General features: G+C 38.2%; 1 non-coding gene across 1 annotated transcript; it reads right to left on the bottom strand.

Annotated features, from left to right (window-relative positions):
- Nucleotides 1-1,154: 1,154 nt before the first annotated feature.
- LOC134313210 (U1 spliceosomal RNA) lies at nt 1,155-1,318 on the bottom strand. Its single transcript, XR_010012103.1, has one exon. It is a non-coding gene; the product is annotated as a U1 spliceosomal RNA (small nuclear RNA).
- Between the last annotated feature and the right edge of the window lie 17,409 nt (nt 1,319-18,727).

The following is an 18,727-nucleotide window of genomic DNA, read 5'->3' as shown; positions in this document are numbered from 1 at the left end:
TCCAGCAGGTTCTGGGTCTACCCACTGATCTCAGTCTAGTGGGATGCGTCTGAAACAGCTCCAGCGGGAGCCGACCAGAAGACGTCCTCGTGAGATGTCCAGACCACTTCACCAGGCCGACCCCTCTGAACTGTAGGAGGAACGGAGCTAATCTCAGTTTCTCCTGAATGACTAAACTGCTTATTAGATAATGAAGAGTAATCTCAGTCACCTGACAAAAAAGATCATTTCTGCTGCTTGTTCTGGTGACCTTTTTCTTTTAGCCATTACCCACAGCCTGTGATCATAGGTGAGGACAGAGACATAAATTGACTTTGTCAGCAAAATAAGATACTGCTTCACCAACACAGAACACTACAGCGACCGCAAATCTGATCTCTTAATATTACGTGACAGTATGTCTTATGGAGTTGGAAGAATATTATTAATATTAAATAACTGATTCTATACACCTATTTGCAGTGGTTGTGGTTAAAATACCTCATAATAACACATTAATTAGGAGCATCATGTAAATAGACACATGTTTAGTACAATGAAATGATTTTTTTTTCACATATCCCAGCTTGTTTGGAAGAATTAAAATAGAACAAGATTAACAGAAGTAAACAAGCAGTTGTTTCTCAACATGCTCACTAAAGGGTAAAAGCTCTTTCTTTGCCACCACAGAAATCAGGGGAGAGCGCGAAAGCAGTCCCCCACTATCAGAAATTATGCATTTACAGCATTTAGCAGACGCTTTTATCCAAAGCGACTTACACTTGTCACTGAACACACAATTCAAGCAATTGAGGGTTAAGGGCCTTGCTCAGGGGCCCTACAGTGGCAACTTGGTGATGGTGGGGCTTGAACCGGCAACCTTTTGCTCACTAGTCCTGTACCTTAACCACTGAGCTACCACTGTTCATGCAGTTGAGATTCCAACATCACAACCGGAGAGCAATGGCAACTTGGTGATGGTGGGGCTTGAACCGGCAACCTTTTGCTCACTAGTCCTGTACCTTAACCACTGAGCTATCACTGTTCATGCAGTTGAGATTCCCACATCACAACCGGAGAGCAATGGTTGAGCCTCGCCCTGGGTGAACCACCTTCAGTTGTTTCTCAACATGCTCAATAAAGGGTAAAAGCTCTTTCTTTGCCACCACAGAAATCAGGGGAGAGCGCGAACGCAGTCCCCAACTATCAGAAATTATGCAGTCGAGTTTCCCACATTTGGGAAATTCACAGGGGTCAGCACAACCGGAGAGCAATGGTTAAGCCTCACCCTGGGTGAACCACCTTCTCGATCATGGTCTCGCCCCTGCCAGATAAGTATATACCTCAGAGCAAAGTTGAGTCCATCATGACAAAGTGGAAATAATAATAAATTAAAGCCAAATTGTCCAGTTCAGGCTGTTCTTGGAAATATAACCAGTGAAGAAAATTGGTTAGAATGAACTGGCATTGTATGGAGATGTTTTTTTTAGCAGTAGGGATGTGCAATCTGATCAGGATTAAAGTGAAAATCAATAGTTTAAACAACACAGAGATTTTGGATTTGATATAGAAATGTTAACCTTTACAAGAAAACATACACTGGAAAGGACATTAAAGCACAAGAACCCAGACTACACTGCCAAAACAACACTGCAGTGACAAAACTGAGTGGCCCAGTCAGAGGTTAAGAGTCCTGAAAAATACAAAATTGTATTTTAAGGGGTCTCTCATCTGTAGCGAATAAATCAAGATGCCACTGTCAGACATCTGAGCATCCATGAAGGCATGGCAGGTGGGCATGATACTATAACCTGCATCCCCTACAGATTATCATTACACTTTTGGCTGTAAAATATGATGTTAGCTGCCAACATGGTTCAAGAATCTACTAAACATTTGATCTGATTTAATTGTCATCATTAAATGAATACAAATCCCAGGCTGTGACAAACATTCATAAGAAATAGTGTTAAGGCCGTTAGTGCTGAATTGTTTTTAAAGGCATTGCATTTTTGTATTCAGCACATAAGGTGAGATCAGTCATGAAAATAGCTTTAATGTAGCTACTCTACAGTGTACACAGAGCCTCTAGCAGCTCCACTTCTCTGATGGATCACTTTAATGTAACCGAGCTACATTTTTACAGAGTAGCTTGCAGCTAAGCTAACTGTATTTTGAAATAGGATGGCCACGAGACATATAATACAGAATAAAAGAAAATGGACACTGGAGAGAACTGAATGTGAGAAAAAAAGAGCAACAGCTTGCTATCCAGCACCCATCAACTGTCCCAATGTGTGTGTGTGTGTGTATGTGTGTGTGTGTGTGTGAGTGTGTGTTTTATGAGCGCTCTACTTTTATGATCCCTTTCTATTGTAATGTGAAATGTGTCTGACTCTTCCAAATCTTTGCTCTAGTGATTGTCAAGGCAATCCCAGAAGACACACACACACACACATACACACACACACACACACACACACACACAGTGTTGTGCTACTATCTTCATGGGTTATTACTATTGAGTTGTACAGTTAAAATCAAAGCTTTAGATACAGTTGTAGAGGACATGCAGTCTTGGGATTTTAATGCTTTTAGCAGATGTGCTTTATCTATGACTTGATTGGAGCACAGTTTTTGAACTCGATTCATTCAATGAAGTTCTTTCAGGAATTAATTTGTTTTTTCCTTAAATATGCTTACAAAGCTTGTCATTGCTAACAAAGTACTTCATTGGTTGCCTAGTAGAGCTTTTGGCTATCAATCGAAATATTGCAGGTTTAAATTTCAGCTCTACAATACAACCACTGTTGGACCCTTGATCAAGGGCATTACCCCTTTTGGCTCCAGGGGTGCTGTACAATGGCTGGCCCTGCACTCTGAACCCAGTTTCCAAAAAAGCTGGGATATTCAGAAAAAGCATTCCATTGTACTGTACATGTGAATATGTATATGACAAATAAAGGCATTCTATTCTATCTTCTATTACAGGGCGTGTGTATTTTTTACATCTGTAACTTAATACTTTTTACTTTTACTTACTACTTTTTTTAAAATCTGTACTTTTTTTTTACTACATTTACACACAGGCTCGTTACTTTAGCTTTTCTGAAACTATTTATTTATCTGCCTATTTTATCTATTTATTTTTCCTGTTTATTTAGAAATTGATTTATTTATCTATTATTTTCCTTTTGATTTAGAAAACTATTTATCTAATTTCTCTGTTAATTTTTTTGTTTACAGAAATATTTATCTATCAATTTTTTTATATATTTTTTTATTTAGACAGATTTATCTATTTTACTATTTTTTCCTTTTTATTTAGGAATCTATTTATTTATCTGTTATTTTCCTTTTGATTTAGAAATCTATTTACCTATCTAATTTCTCTGTTAATTTTTTTTGTTTAAAGAACTATTTATCTATCAATTGTCTCTATTCATTATTTATTTATTTAGACAGATATTTATCTATCTATTTATTTTTATTTTTTTGGGCATTTCTAGTCAGGCAAAGGAGAATCTGCATGTGAACCAGGAAGGGAAGAGGTAAACCTGTGATTGGCTGCTCGATTGACTGCAGTGATGAGCCAGAAAAGGGAAAAAAAAATCCCATTTCGAGCTGTGCATCAGAAATAAATAACTTATTGATGGCTTTTACTTGAAGGAATTATTTCCCCAAAAAACAAGAGTTTAAAATTATTTTTAGAATTATTTCCCAAAAAAACAAGCCAAAAAAATGGCATTTAAAAATTAACTGTCAAATTTGTACGTCTGTGTCATTCCTACAATTCAGTTATTATGTAAAGATAATAATAGAATAGAATAGAAAGCCTTTATTTGTTATATGTACATATACAGACGTACAGTACAATGAAATTCTTTCTTTCTTTGCATATCCCAGCTTGTTTGGAAGCAGAGCAGAGAGGGTTAAGGACCTTGCTCAAGTTTGCTTTTCCTAGTATAAAAAAAACTTGGTGAAATAGGTGCACTGGTAATCAACACACACAGTGACCTAGAGATGTTCAGATAGAAAATGCAATAGAAAAATTGATTTTTGTAATATATATATAAAGACATTTTAATTTTGAATGATGAAACAAGCTGAATCACAATGACACACACATTCACAAACAAGTTATAAAAGGAGATTATGCAAAAGTTCATTGCTATGTCAATCCTATACTGAAGCTCAACAACCATATGGTGCGTGAATAGTCTTGGCTTCTGACTCAAGCATCTGAAATGCCCTTGCGTGCAGGTCATGCATTTAAAAATCCCACTCTTTGGTTGGTTGTTGATGTGAGATGAAAGCTTTAAGTATGTGTGTGTGTGTGTGCGTGTGAAGAATAGAGGAGGCAAGCAAGTCTTATTGAAAGAAACGGCTATATTTCCATATAAATCAGTAAAGCGTTTGCTTCACGCCTGCTCCGAGAGAGGCCAGATGCACAGTTGCACTCCCAATTCTATCCTCTTCATGCTCATATAGGCAAAGCCAGTTTGACACGAGTCCCGACACATTATCATGACTTAGAGGTACCACACTCCCACCCATGCACACGCATAACTACATTCAGAATCTTGACCTCTCAGGTTCTAAAGAGTTCCATGTGAGTTGTTGCTTTTAGTTACTATGTGGTCACATTGTTCTGTACGCTTAGTAGAGTTATACACCGATCAGCCATAACATTAAAACCAACTTACAATTACTGACTGTAGTCCATCTGTTTCTCTGCATGCTTTGTTAGCCCCCTTTCATGCTGTTCCTCATTGGTCAGGACCTCACAGGACCACCACAGAGTAGGTATTATTTAGGTGGTGGATCATTCTCAGCACTGCAGTGACACTGACATGGTGGTGGTGTGTTAGTGTGTGTTGTGCTGGTATGAGTAGATCAGACACAGCAGCGCTGCTGGAGTTTTTAAACACCTCACTGTCACTGCTGGACTGAGAATAGTCCACCAACCAAAAATATATCCAGCCAACAGTACCCTGTGTAACCACTGATGAAGATCTCAAAGATGACCAACTCAAACAGCAGCAGTAGATGAGCGATCGTCTCCGACTTTACATCTACGAGGTAGATCAACTAGGTAGAAGTGTCTAATATAGTGGACAGTGAGTGGACACGGTATTTAAAAACTCCAACAGCACTGCTGTGTCTGATCCACTCATACCAGCACAACACACACTAACACACCACCACCATGTCATTGTTACTGCAGTGCTGAGAATGATCCACCACCCAAATAATACCTGCATTGTGGTGGTCCTGACCATTGAAGAACAGGGTGCAAGGGGGCTAACAAAGCATGCAGAGAAACAGATGGACTACAGTCAGTAATTGTAGAACTACAAAGTGCTTCTATATGGTAAGTGGAGCTGATAAAACAGACAGTGAGTATAGAAACAAGTAGGTGGTTTCAATGTTATGGCTGATCGTTGTACAGTTAGATTGTATGAATGATTATTTACAACTATGTTATATACAGAGCTCTGTATCCTCATGTTAGAGATAATTGCAACACACACAGAAAACATATGTATTTAAAATTATTCAAACATTTTTCATAATTGCCTCTTTTAGCACTTTAGTAAGTGTGTGTAGACAGTGCTAAATTTTCATGCATAAAGGTTAGAGTATATAGGTTTATTTATTTATACATTTTTTTTAGGATTTTAACGTCATGTTTACACACTTTGGTTACATTCATGACAGGACAGGTAGTTAGGGTTACACAAAATTTATCAGTTCAAGTCTTTAATGTCAAACACAGTCATGAATAGTGTTTTTATATCTCCAGTTCACCTAACTGCATGTCTTTGGACTGTGGGAGGAAACCGGAGCTCCCTGAGGGAACCCACACAGAGACGGGGAGAACATGCAAACTTCACACAGAAAAGACACAGACCGCTCCACCTAGGAATCAAACCCAGGACCTTCTTGCTGTGAGGTGACAGTGCTACCCAATGAGCCACAGTGCCATCGGAGTATATAGGAACCAAATAACATAAAACACACCTAGGAGAATTTTAGATTTACCTGTCTACTTTCTGCATGTTTTGAAGAGGAGAAAGGAATATCAAACACATGTAGACATGCTAACACCTCACAGACAGTGGATTGGCTACTCAAAACTGCCCTTATGTGTAAGTCAATGGCACCCTGCCCAGGGTATATTACTGCCATGTTCAGTGGTTTTTAGGTAAAGCAGAACTACTATATGAATTAACTGATAAATAAATTAACAACATTTCTGTAGTCAAATCTAACTCACTCACTTTCTAAGCTGCTTATCCTAATTCAGGTCACAGGAGGTGCTGGAGCTTATTTCAGCTCACAATAGGCACAAGGCACACAAAAACACCCTGGACAAGGCGCCACACACACACCCAAGGGAAATTTTAATATCACCATATAACCTGGCTGAATGTCTTTGGACTGTAGGAGGAAACCAGAGCCCCGGAGGAAACCCATGTGGACACGGGGAGAACATGCACAAAGGACCCAGACCGATTCACCTGGGAATCAAACCCAGGACCTTTTTTGCTGTGAGGTGACAGTGCTACCCACCAAGCCACCGTCCCGCCCTATAGTCAAATCTAAATGTGATTATGTTACAATTTTACACTTATGTCTGTATAGTTTAAAAAAAAATCTCAGGATTATTCAGAGAAACCACAGAAACAAAGTACACTCTAACTGCTTACACTTTAACTCTTTAACTGTTTATGGAGTCTACATTACACATCTGCTAATATTTACTACAGAGAACACTTTACAACAGTTTATTATATTACATATTACATATCTCATCTGATAATATTTATAGCAATGACACAAATTTTTTTTTTTATATTACAGACTACATTTCTTATTCTGTTATTTAATTACATAGCATTGTACAACATTACTTGTGTACTTTTATACTTTGTACTTGAATACTCCTGTACTTAATAATTTGTACTTTAATAAGCTGCTGTAATAACTGACTTTCCCCATGGGATTAATAAAGTGATCTACGTATCTATCTATCTAACTGCTTAGTCTTTGTCTTGGTCACAGTGGGTCTGACGCACTGGACGCCAAACAAGAATACACCCTGGATAGGACACTAATCCATCATAAGTCAATAGCTCACTCAGAAATAGAGGCAATTTACAGTAGCCAATCAGGCTTTTACAATGTTTGTTAGATGAGAGAAAACTGGAGAAAAAGATGGTAAGAAAACATACAAAACAGTAACAAACAATTATAGTCAATAAATGCATTGCAAAAACACTATGACCTTATTAGATAATCAGTTTAAATTTAGTGCTTGAGTGGAAATGATGCTCATTTTGATTAGGGCTTGAAAGCTACAAATGCACCGGTCTTAATCACCTGCTATATATCTGAGAAGGCTAATATTTGGCCGAATTAGGATAAGCAGCTTAGAAAGTGAGTGAGTTAGATTTGACTATAGAAAAGTGATGTATATGCTTTGTGAAACAGTGGAAGTCAACGTCCACTTTCATTTGTGGTCCACAACAGTCTTGCATGCCGTACAGAACAGTTTCCCATGCTTTCATGTGAGGTTTCAGGAAATGTTTGAAATACCTCTAGCTTTACTTTTCTGCAGTACTAATTGTTTTGTTGCATGCTTACAATAATAAATTATTGTTTAATGTGAAAATAGTGACTATAGTGATGAAACAAGATTACAAGCCTCCGCAAATACTACAAGAAATGCTGGACTTGGTCTGAACTCCTGTGATCCCGAGACGTTAAACAGAGACCACACAAAGCACAGAACCAAATGCAGGATCAAGTAGAGGACAAAATGTTGAAAGAAATACATACAGAGCGAGTGAGAGAGTCAATAGCTCACAGTTCCCTGCTTCTGTGTTCTTTTTTTTTTCAAACGGTTGTAGGGAAGAAAAAATGTCAATTGACAGAGTAATATTAACTAAAAAAACAGAAGCCAACCCTAATAAGACTTTCTATTATTCGAATAGAATGAAAACGAGAGCTGGAGATAAAGAGGGAAAGGTGAGAAAGGATTACAAAGCTGGACATTTAATTAAATGGTTACCCACACCAGCCAAGACGGATGGAATGACGAAATGAAATCAACAACTCATCGTGCCTCTTTTATTGTTTGCTCGGTCTGTATTCCTCTGAGGCCGCTGATCATTTTTATTCCACCCGGCAGACGGGCAGGAAACGACTATGAGGACAGAACAAGAGAAAAAGAGGGGACGATTATATCAGAGCCTGTACAAATTCTCCATCATCGCCAAGGCGATTGGTTACCTGGCAACCGGATACACAATACTGAAGTAACCTTGGTGACTGAGCGGCAAGCTGTCTGGATGGAGAAAGATGCTGAGCCAGTGTACATGTGGACAATGGTCCCTGCCCAGAACAATGATTCTTATCAGCAACAGGTGTGTACAGTGTGCGTTTGTGTGCTCCCGTCGCTACACTGTTGTGTGTTCGAATCTGACCGCGTGTGTCCGTATCTCGGCTCTGCCAGCGACGTGTCTTGCTGGGAGGGAGATGAAAGTGTGATCTGGAGTAATTACAGATTGGAGAGTAGGATCGTGTCAGCGCAGTCATTCCATTAACCTATTGAGGCGTTGGCACATGCTATTATACCACTCCCATACGCACACACACACATGTACAGTGGGGCCAAAAAGTATTTAGTCAGCCACTGATTGTGCAAGTTCTCCTACTTAGAAAGATGAGAGAGGTCTGTAATTTTCATCATAGGTACACTTCAACTATGAGAGACAAAATGAGAAAAAAAATCCAGGAAATCACATTGTAGGATTTTTAAAGAATTTATTTGTAAATTATGGTGGAAAATAAGTATTTGGTCACCCACAAACAAGCAAGATTTCTGGCTCTCACAGACCTGTAACTTTTTCTTTAAGAGGCTTTTCTGTCCTCCACTCGTTACCTGTATTAATGGCACCTGTTTGACCTCATTATCTGTATAAAAGACACCTGTCCACAGCCTCAAACAGTCAGACTCCAAACTCAACCATGGCCAAGACCAAAGAGCTGTCGAAGGACACCAGGAAGAAAATTGTAGACCTGCACCAGGCTGGGAAGAGTGAATCTACAATAGGCAAGCAGGTTGGTGTGAATAAATCAACTGTGGGAGCAATTGTAAGAAAATGGAAGACATACAAGAACATTGATAATCTCCCTTGGGGTCAAGATCTCATCCCGTGGGGTCAAAATGATCATGAGAACGGTGAGCAAAAATCCCAGAACTACACGGAGGGACCTGATGAATGACCTGCAGAGAGCTGGGACCAAAGTAACAAAGGTACCATCAGCAACACACTACGCAGAGAGGGACTCAAATCCTGCAGTGCCAGGCGTGTCCCCCTGCTTAAGCCAGTACATGTCCAGGGCCGTCTGAAGTTTGCCAGAGAGCATATGGATGATCCAGAAGAGGATTGGGAGAATATCATGTGGTCAGATGAAACCAAAATGGAACTTTTTGGTAAAAACTCAACTCATCGTGTTTGGAGGAAGAAGAAAAACCCAAGAACACCATACCTACTGTGAAGCATGGGGGTGGAAACATCATGCTTTGGGGCCGTTTTTCTGCAAAGGGGACAGGACGACTGATCCGTGTTAAGGGAAGAATTAACGGGGCCATGTATCATGAGATTTTAAGCCAAAACCTCCTTCCATCAGTGAGAGCATTGAAGATGGAACGTGGCTGGGTCTTCCAGCGTGACAATGATCCCAAACACACCGCTCGGGCAACGAAGGAGTGGCTCCGTAAAAAGCATTTCAAGGTCCTGGAGTGGCCTAGCCAGTCTCCAGACCTCAACCCCATAGAAAATTTGTGGAGTCCGTGTTGCCCAGCGACAGCCCCAAAACATCACTGCTCTAGAGGAGATCTGCATGGAGGAATGGGCCAAAATACCAGCTACAGTGTGTGCAAACCTGGTGAAGACTTACAGGAAACGTTTGACCTCTGTCATTGCCAACAAAGGTTATGTTACAAAGTATTGAGTTGAACTTATTTATTGACCAAATACTTATTTTCCACCATAATATACAAATAAATTCTTTAAAAATCCTACAATGTGATTTCCTGGATTTTTTTTTTCTCATTTTGTCTCTCATAGTTGAAGTGTACCTATGATGAAAATTACAGACCTCTCTCATCTTTCTAAGTAGGAGAACTTGCACAATCAGTGGCTGACTAAATACTTTTTGGCCCCACTGTACACACCAGAAACACACACTCATGGGCTCAACTCTTTACCTTCATGCTTTTTTAGCAGAACTTTTTTTGTTGTTTTTCAGAATCGGCAAGGGATGCTATTATGAAGAATGTCCTGCTGGCTTCTCAGTTCTCTGAGTCATAGCAAGCACCTTCCAGCTGATACGCAAGCACACGGATTCATTACAATGCACATGACGCACAAATCCATGACATTTTGCTTCTATGATTAAGATTTTACAGCTTTATTATTTATTTAATAGGATTTAACGTCATGTTTTACACATTTGGTTACATTTATGACAGTTACTGGTTACACAAGATTGCCTTGTTCAAGTCTATCAAACACAGTCATGGACAATTTCGTATCTCCAATTCACCTCACTTGCATGTCTTTGGACTGTGGGAGGAAACCGGAGGACCCGGAGGAAACCCACGCAGACACGGAGAGAACATGCAAACTCCACACAGAAAGGACTATAGTGATAGAACAAGATTACAAGCCTCCACAAATACTGCAAAGAATGCTGGACTTTGTCTGAACTCCTGTGATCAAACCCAGGACCTTCTTGCTGTGAGGTGATTACCCACCAAGCCACTGTGCCACTTATTTTTATTTTTATTTTTAAAGCAGGCACAAAAATATGAATTATAAAGTGCCACACAATATGGACAGAGACGGAAACAATTGTAATGCCCCAAATCTTTGTAACATACAGCAGGTACAATTTTGTTTAAGTCTTGGAAAGTGGGCCTTTAGAGCTACCAATCAAATCTCTGCCTGTTGGTGGGAGGTGTGAGTGAAGTACCTAAAGGAAACCCACCCATCACACGAAACTCTTGACAGACCATGACCCTAAGTGAGGATAAAACCCAGGTCCCCAGGTTGTTAAACAACCCCCACCCTACCAGCTGTGCTGCCACCAGAGGTACATAGTTGTTGACATAACCAACACACACACATGCACACCAAATACTCTTGTGTTTACCAAGCCGATTGTGTTGCTGTTTCTTATTTCCTGTTAACTAGTAATGTGTTCACTTAACAAGTCATTTCCCTTTTGTGTTTATTATTCCTATTTTCACAGAAAAGCAGATACAGTGTCAGCTTTTAGCTGGTCGGGTAAACCATCCAGCTCTAGCAGTTAAACTGGATAGAATCCATTACGCTGTTAAATCTAATGCCAACAGCATTTTCTGAAAATCAAAAAACTAGTTTTTCTGGATGACATTTTAGTCTGCATTGGTCTGATTAATTACAGTAATTATTCTCTTAGTTCATTAAACAAATAAGCAGTTTGTTTTTCTCCAAACTAGTAAGTTTTTCTAGCATTTTAGGTCACATAGCTTTTGATATTTAGGTCATGGCCTCAAATTATGTCACAAAAAACAGAAGGTGACACAAGGTGACACAAGGAATGATGCTTTGTGATGGATAATGTAGGATTAGGTAAACTACTATATAATAAATAATAAATACAATAATAGTATATAATAAATAAAGTGTAAAAATAGGTTTATTTTATTTTTACCTTATATTTAACATAATAGTATTAATAATAATAATATTTGTAATTGATATTATATATATAATATTCATCACAAATGTTATTATATATAAATATAGTATTTATATATATAATATAAAATATATAATACATTTACACTGACCAGGCATAACATTATGACCACTGACAGGTGAAGTGAATAACACTGATTATCTCTTCATCACAGCTGTTAGTGGGTGGGATATATTAGGCAGCAAGTGAACATTTTATCCTCAAAGTTGATGTGTTAGAAGCAGGAAAAATGGGCGAGCGTAAGGATTTGAGTGAGTTTGACAAGATGGCTAGATGACTGGATCAGAGCATCTCCAAAACTGCAGCTCTTGTGGGGTGTTCCCAAACTGCAGTGGTCAGTGTCTATCAAAAGTGCTCCAAGGAAGGAACAGTGGTAAACCGGCGACAGGGTCATGGTTGGCCAAGGCTCACTGATGCACGTGGGGAGCGAAGGCTGGCCCATGTGGTCCGATCCAACAGACGAGCTACTGTTAATACTGGTTAACGCTGGTTCTGATAGAAAGGTGTCAGAATACACAGTGCATCGCAGTTTCTTGCGTATGGGGCAGCAAAAGGGGGGCCAACATAATTTTAGGAAGGTGGTCATAATGTTATGCCTGATCAGTGTATATTTATCTATATAAAAATATATTTTTATATTTATTTTATATCTATGTCTTCATCTACATATACAAACAAATAAATGTAACCCTCAACTATATTATTTTATCTGCAACATTAAAAAGTTTTAAAAGTTAGAGGCTATATAAACACATTTTTTTTTAACATTTTGATTTTTAGTTAAAAATTCTTTACTTATTTATTTTTGATATGCTATGCTCTAGTGTCATCCTACATGACCAAGCACAAGTCGGAATCACACCACAGATCAGGCACTGAACATGGCAGCACATACTGTACTTCCACATTTACTCAAGGGCATTTATTTGCAACTAGAGCAAACAATAAAGTCCCTTGCTTGTGTACTTACATGTATGTTTTTGTGAGGCACAAGAAAACCAGAGTACCGAAAGAAAACCCATATAAATATAACAAGAACAATTAAAACTATTCACAAACAACAACAAAAAAACTAAAGCTAGGATTGAACCCAGGTTTACAGGGACCAATCACTCAGCAGTGCCAATCGGTCAACTTTTCAAATAAAATAAAAATAATAGAGCTCTAAAACAGGTAAATAGGTAAAAACATGCTGGGCTAAAACCCAAAAAGAATGTTATAAGTGAATCTAAAGATCAGATTCACTCATAACTCAGTGAATCAGAAATCAGTGAATCTTCTGAATGAAGATGCATTTGGCTTAAAGTATATTCTGTCCTTTAATTAACTTTATTAGAATTTTAACGTCATGTTTTACACACTTGGGTTACATTCATGACAGAAGTGGTAGTTACAGGTTACACAAGATTAATCAGTTTAAGCTTAATGTCAAACACAGTCATAGACAATTTTGTATCTCCAGTTCATGTCTTCACTTGTATGTCTTTGGACTGTGCAAACTCCACACAGAAAGGACATGGACAGCTCCACCTGGGAATCAAATCCAGGACCTTCTTGCTGTGAGGCGACAGTGCTACCCACCAAGCTACCATACCACCCTTCTTCCTTTAATAAAGATAAAATGCCAAAGGGAGAAATAGGCTTATATATCAAATTAAAATCCTTGGAATTGTACCTTTAACAGAGTTTAGGTGCCACCCCAACGTTTCTCCACACCACAAGCTGAGAATCTCTATAACTGCCACTTAATGTACTAACAGCCAGAGTAATTATATCACAAAATAGATAAATGCTGGGAAATGAAAGATACACTGGTGTATTATAACAGTGTACATACATAATGGCAGGTATTAAACTCATAGGCCAATACAGGTGCTGGTATGTGAATGTGGCTAGGAATAAATGGCTCCTTTGAATATCAATTCAATTGCATACAACCGAAAGCCAAAGTGCAACAGGTCCTGTGTGGACTCATATACCTAACTATAGCATCCAGGACCAGAGCATATCAGTATCACTATCGCTTTGGCTCTTCTTGCCCTCCGTCATGCTTCTATCATGCATCCCTGAACCTGTCCTCAGCTCATTTGAATCCTGTAGTGTTTGTGTGAGCATGAGTGTGTGTTACATCTCACTCGGTTGCATCCTTTTGTTTACAAGAGCCTCATTTTCCTCCGTATGATGGGAGCGACCCACAGAGAGCAAGCGAGAGAGAGTTGGGGTGGTGGTGCTGGTGTATGTGTGTGTGGGGGGTATAACCTATAACAAAAGAAAATTAAAAGAAAGGAGTGGGTATAAAGGTAGATGAAAGAGAAAGCAAAGAAGAGGCTGATTAGTTTGGCTCCTGCACTCCTCTTTACTCTCGATTTCAGGTTTTTTTATCTTCTGTTTCAAAGGCTGAATGAGAGGGAAAAATCATCCGGCTGTAGCTCCTGCATGCATAAACACATCAGTATTCTAATGGGGAGAGTACACCGTTTCCACGACAACATCCCTGACACATTTGATGCTGGGATGGAGGGATGAAGGATGGCAGAAACACAGCTAACAGTAAGCGCTCGCATTTTCAGTGACTGCTTACAGAAGTCATTTTGACATTTTTGAATTTTAAATTTCACATTAGATTAATCATTTTATTATATTTATTTCAAATAAACTGAAAAATCATATTATTATACTTATTTCCAAGCAAAAGAAACTATTTGGAGAAAACAAAAAAAGGCAGGAGTAAAGACTCAGACAGGTACAGTTTTATATGATAATAGTTGGGTTTTGTTTTTAATTTTTTTTTTAAATGTAGCCTGTTTAATTTGCAACCTTGCCTGCTATAAAAGCAAAATAGAGGTCAAAATTGAAACAAACTTTCAAAACAGTTTTAATTAGACTGACTGATGCTTTCTACAGAAGCATCGACCATCATTTACCAATCTGTTAGCTCATGGAAAGTCAGATTTGTCAGACTGAGCTTCATACGGAGATGGTTGGGTTGGGGGAAAGGAGGGGTGTAAAGCACCCATTATTTGTCCTCTCTCTCTATCTGGATTTCTTTGTGTATGTTTGGACAGGGATCTGTCCACACTCTCATATTCGCATTAATTATCTTGTTTGTCAGTAAGCATGCTGCAGTGTCTGAACTTGTCTTCCCCGGCTGGCTGCATTCCTGCTCACCTCGCGTTCCTGTAAACAGCATCATCACATCCAGCATTCACCGCTGCATCCACACTCCTGATAGAATCTTCTACTGACAGATCCAGCAAAGCTGCTGACCTGGAAAAGCTGGTGGCAAAAGTAGTCTAATATCAAAAACAGTTTTACAATAATAATAACAATAATTAATATTATAATAATATTAATATTAATAAGAATAATATTAATAATAAAAACAATAATAATAATAACAACAATAATACTCATCATCATTTTCATTTACAGTCTGCTCTAAAATTGTAGAAACCCTCGGTAAAGATGTATAAAAATGTGTCTGTAAAGTTAATCAGCTTATTCTCACCTATCAATGCACAGTAAACATATTCTAAATAATAATAATAATAAATGTTATTTACAGTCTGCTCTAAAATTGTAGAAACCCTCGGTAAAGATGTATAAAAAGGTGTTTGTAAAGTTAATCAGCTTATTCTCACCTATTCTAAATAATAATTATTCTAAATAATAATAACAACAACAGTAATAACAATAATAAATGTTATTTACAGTCCACTCTAAACTTAAAGGAACCTTTGTTCAGATATATAAACATTTCTGTGAAGGTAATTAGCTTACTTTTACCTATCAGTGGACACATTTTTAATAATAATAATAAATACTATACAAATCCATGTCGTAATTATTGGTATTCGTTGAAAGTCTTATGAACTAAACATCATTAAAGCTTATCATTGACATATGGGATTTTAAACAGAACTGGATCTCTGGTCAGATGGAACAAAAATGAAGCTAATTGGCTACTACGTTGTCAAGCTGGATTTAGCATAAAAAGATCCTAATATCTGATGCAAAATATAATGGCGGATCTGTAATGTTTTCCTTCAAAGACCTTATTTAAAAGTGGCAGCGTAAGTGGCAAGAGCTAAGAAAAAGTTCTAGTAAGACTAAATAAAGAGATCGGGATGGCCTAAACTGCTTTAGACAGGTACACAGGATATCCTAGGTCTTTGTAGATAAATATTATATATTTTATATACGTTATATATTTTGTATTAAAATCATTATACGTATTATATTGATATATGTTTTACAGCATCTAATTGGCATACTTTGAAACAGCGTAATTAATTTCAACACCAAAAAAAGCCTCAGGTTGCTAAACTAAGTGCATCTAGTGTCGTCAATGCAAAGCACTCACTCTCACTCACTTACTCAACTGCTTATCCAGTTAGGGTCCCGCGGACACACACACACCCATTCACCTACAGGGCAATTCAGTGTCTCCAGTTAACCTGACTGCATGTTTTTGGACTGTGGGAGGAAAACCAAAGCTCCTGGAGGAAACCTATGCAGACATTGGGAGAACATGCAAACTCTGCACAGAACAGAACCGGACTGCCCCGCCTGGGGTTCGAACCCAGGACCTTCTTGCTGTGAGGCGACAGTGCTACTCACCGAGCCACCATGCCGCCCTCAATGCAAAGCACCAGTGTAAAAACAGCACCAATTACTCCAACTTGTGGAGACACATCCACATGATAAATGTAAGTCAGTACATCACAGTGAATGAATGACTTAATTACCACTACGGTCAACTTGGTTCTCCTTATTTAGTGTTTAAGCATTTTAAAATTTGAAACAAGGCCGAAAGTATGTGGACAGATTTTGATGGATTCATGTGTTTTAGCCACACCCAGTGCTATCAGATGTGTAAAATCAATTATATCAGATAAATCATATGCTGTCAACTTTGTGCCAATAGTTTGCCCTTTTCCTGTTTCAGCATGAATGTGTCCATGTGCACAACAAGATATGATGAGTTTGGTGACGAGGAACTTCAATGACCTATACAAGCCTGACCTTGCAAGCCAGGGCTTAGTAATTAGTATGTGACTTCACAAATAATATTTTGACTGAATGTACAAAAATTTCCAAAGATACGCTTCAAAATCTTGTTGAAAACTTAATTAGAAGAGTGAAGTTAGTATCTGCAAGAAGGGACTCAAGAATGGTGGCCAACAAGCTTATGGTCAGGTGCCCACATCCTATTGGTCATACAATGTTACATTTTAAGGGTGTCCCAAAAGTAAGTAGTAAGTCACTTGAGGTCTTGAGGTTTTAATTGTAATAGCCTGTTATTCATTTTAAGTATACAAAATAAAAGTATTAAGCAATTTTACTAAATTGTGTCAAATTTTATAGATTATACTTAGAGATTTTACTTGATTGGAGGAAATGCAGCCAAATAATCTTGCCAAGCTTGCCATTCTAAAAGTGCTTATAGGTTGGTGGGACAGGCAGTGGGTTCAAAGCCTATTCCAGGAACACTAACACTAACTAAAAAAGGGCAGCCATCTATCGCAGAACATCGCATACTTATTTACACTCACACCTAGTGGCAATTTGGATTAGCCAAATCACATACTGGCAGCTGAGCAGTACGTATGATGGTGATGGCAAAAGCTAAAATACCAACAGACCACAGCCATGGTGTGAGCTAAAATGGTAAATAGTTTATTTTGGTTTGGTTTACATACATTTTTTTTTTTTACGTGGGAATGAATTGGCAAACACTAGCGCAGTAAGGAAAAGCTAGCTCTTCAGCCGCTCTATTTTCCTGGCAAGGTGCTTCTGAACCTGTTCCACAACTAAAATAGAAATTAAGAATAAACTAAGAATGAAATAAGACTCGTCTACGACTTGAGCTTCCTTTGCGATGTGGCTGGATGAAACATGCTTCACATGTTGTGTGGGAGTAACTCTAATATTTGATAAGTAAATAATAAAATTGTCATCAAATCCATTTAAAACAGTTAATTTTAGACATAAGTGGACGATTTAAAAGTGATTTCCTTCTTTTTTCCAAGGTCAGGTTGACAACTGCAGGAAATTACCTGTGCCCAGGCTGTTTTTTTTTTTTTTTGCATAATTTAGACAACAGTTTCCACACTTTTATATTTTGGTTGGAAACAGTGAGGGCGGGAGGAGTAGTAATTGTTCGTGTCTGAGAGACTGAGAGAGAGCTTATAGTCCGGATTTATCACCACTGGATTTATCACCACCTTTTTGAACGGCTCAAAGAAGCTTTAAGGGGAGGAGGAGCTTCATGTGATGATGTGAAAGCAGCGGTGCATCAGTGGCTACACGCTCAACCAAAAACATTTTTGCTGATGGCATTAAAAAGTAAAAAGTACCACGCTGGGAAAAATGCATCAGAAGATCAGAAGATATGTAGAAAAGTGATGTCATTTGTTTTTAAAATTCCTAATAAATAGAGTTTTAAAAAAAGTGTGGAAACTTTTTGAAGAACCCTCATATTTATGTACCAGGAAAAAAGATTACATTTGGTTGATTTGTTACAGCTTTAGCATGCTGATCTTAAAGCAAGGGCTTCTTTCTTGTATATCAGCCTGTAAACCATGTACACAATATCACTCATGTTCCAGTAGTCATTACTTTAGCAGTAATTATTGGCAGACAAGTTTTCCTGTATTATATTTCGGATTTTCCTCCTGGCAAAATACCACCTTCCTTTTTTTCAATGGGTACATTCAAGCAAGTCCTATTTATAAGTTGAGCAGAGAAATCACCAGCTTTTGTGACCATGCCACAAAGCTATAAAGCACGTTACTCTACTGATTGAATAATCAAAGTTGCTGTGTGTATATTGTGTACATTTATTGCAACTGGCAGATTCAGTAATTGTTACATAAAAACTCTTTTGTTAGTTTTTAGGGGCAAAGAAGAATCTGTTTCAATTATT

The sequence above is a fragment of the Trichomycterus rosablanca genome, chromosome 4 (genome assembly GCF_030014385.1).
Source record: "Trichomycterus rosablanca isolate fTriRos1 chromosome 4, fTriRos1.hap1, whole genome shotgun sequence".
Taxonomy (NCBI): domain Eukaryota; kingdom Metazoa; phylum Chordata; class Actinopteri; order Siluriformes; family Trichomycteridae; genus Trichomycterus; species Trichomycterus rosablanca.
This window is presented reverse-complemented; position numbering and strand designations above follow the sequence as displayed.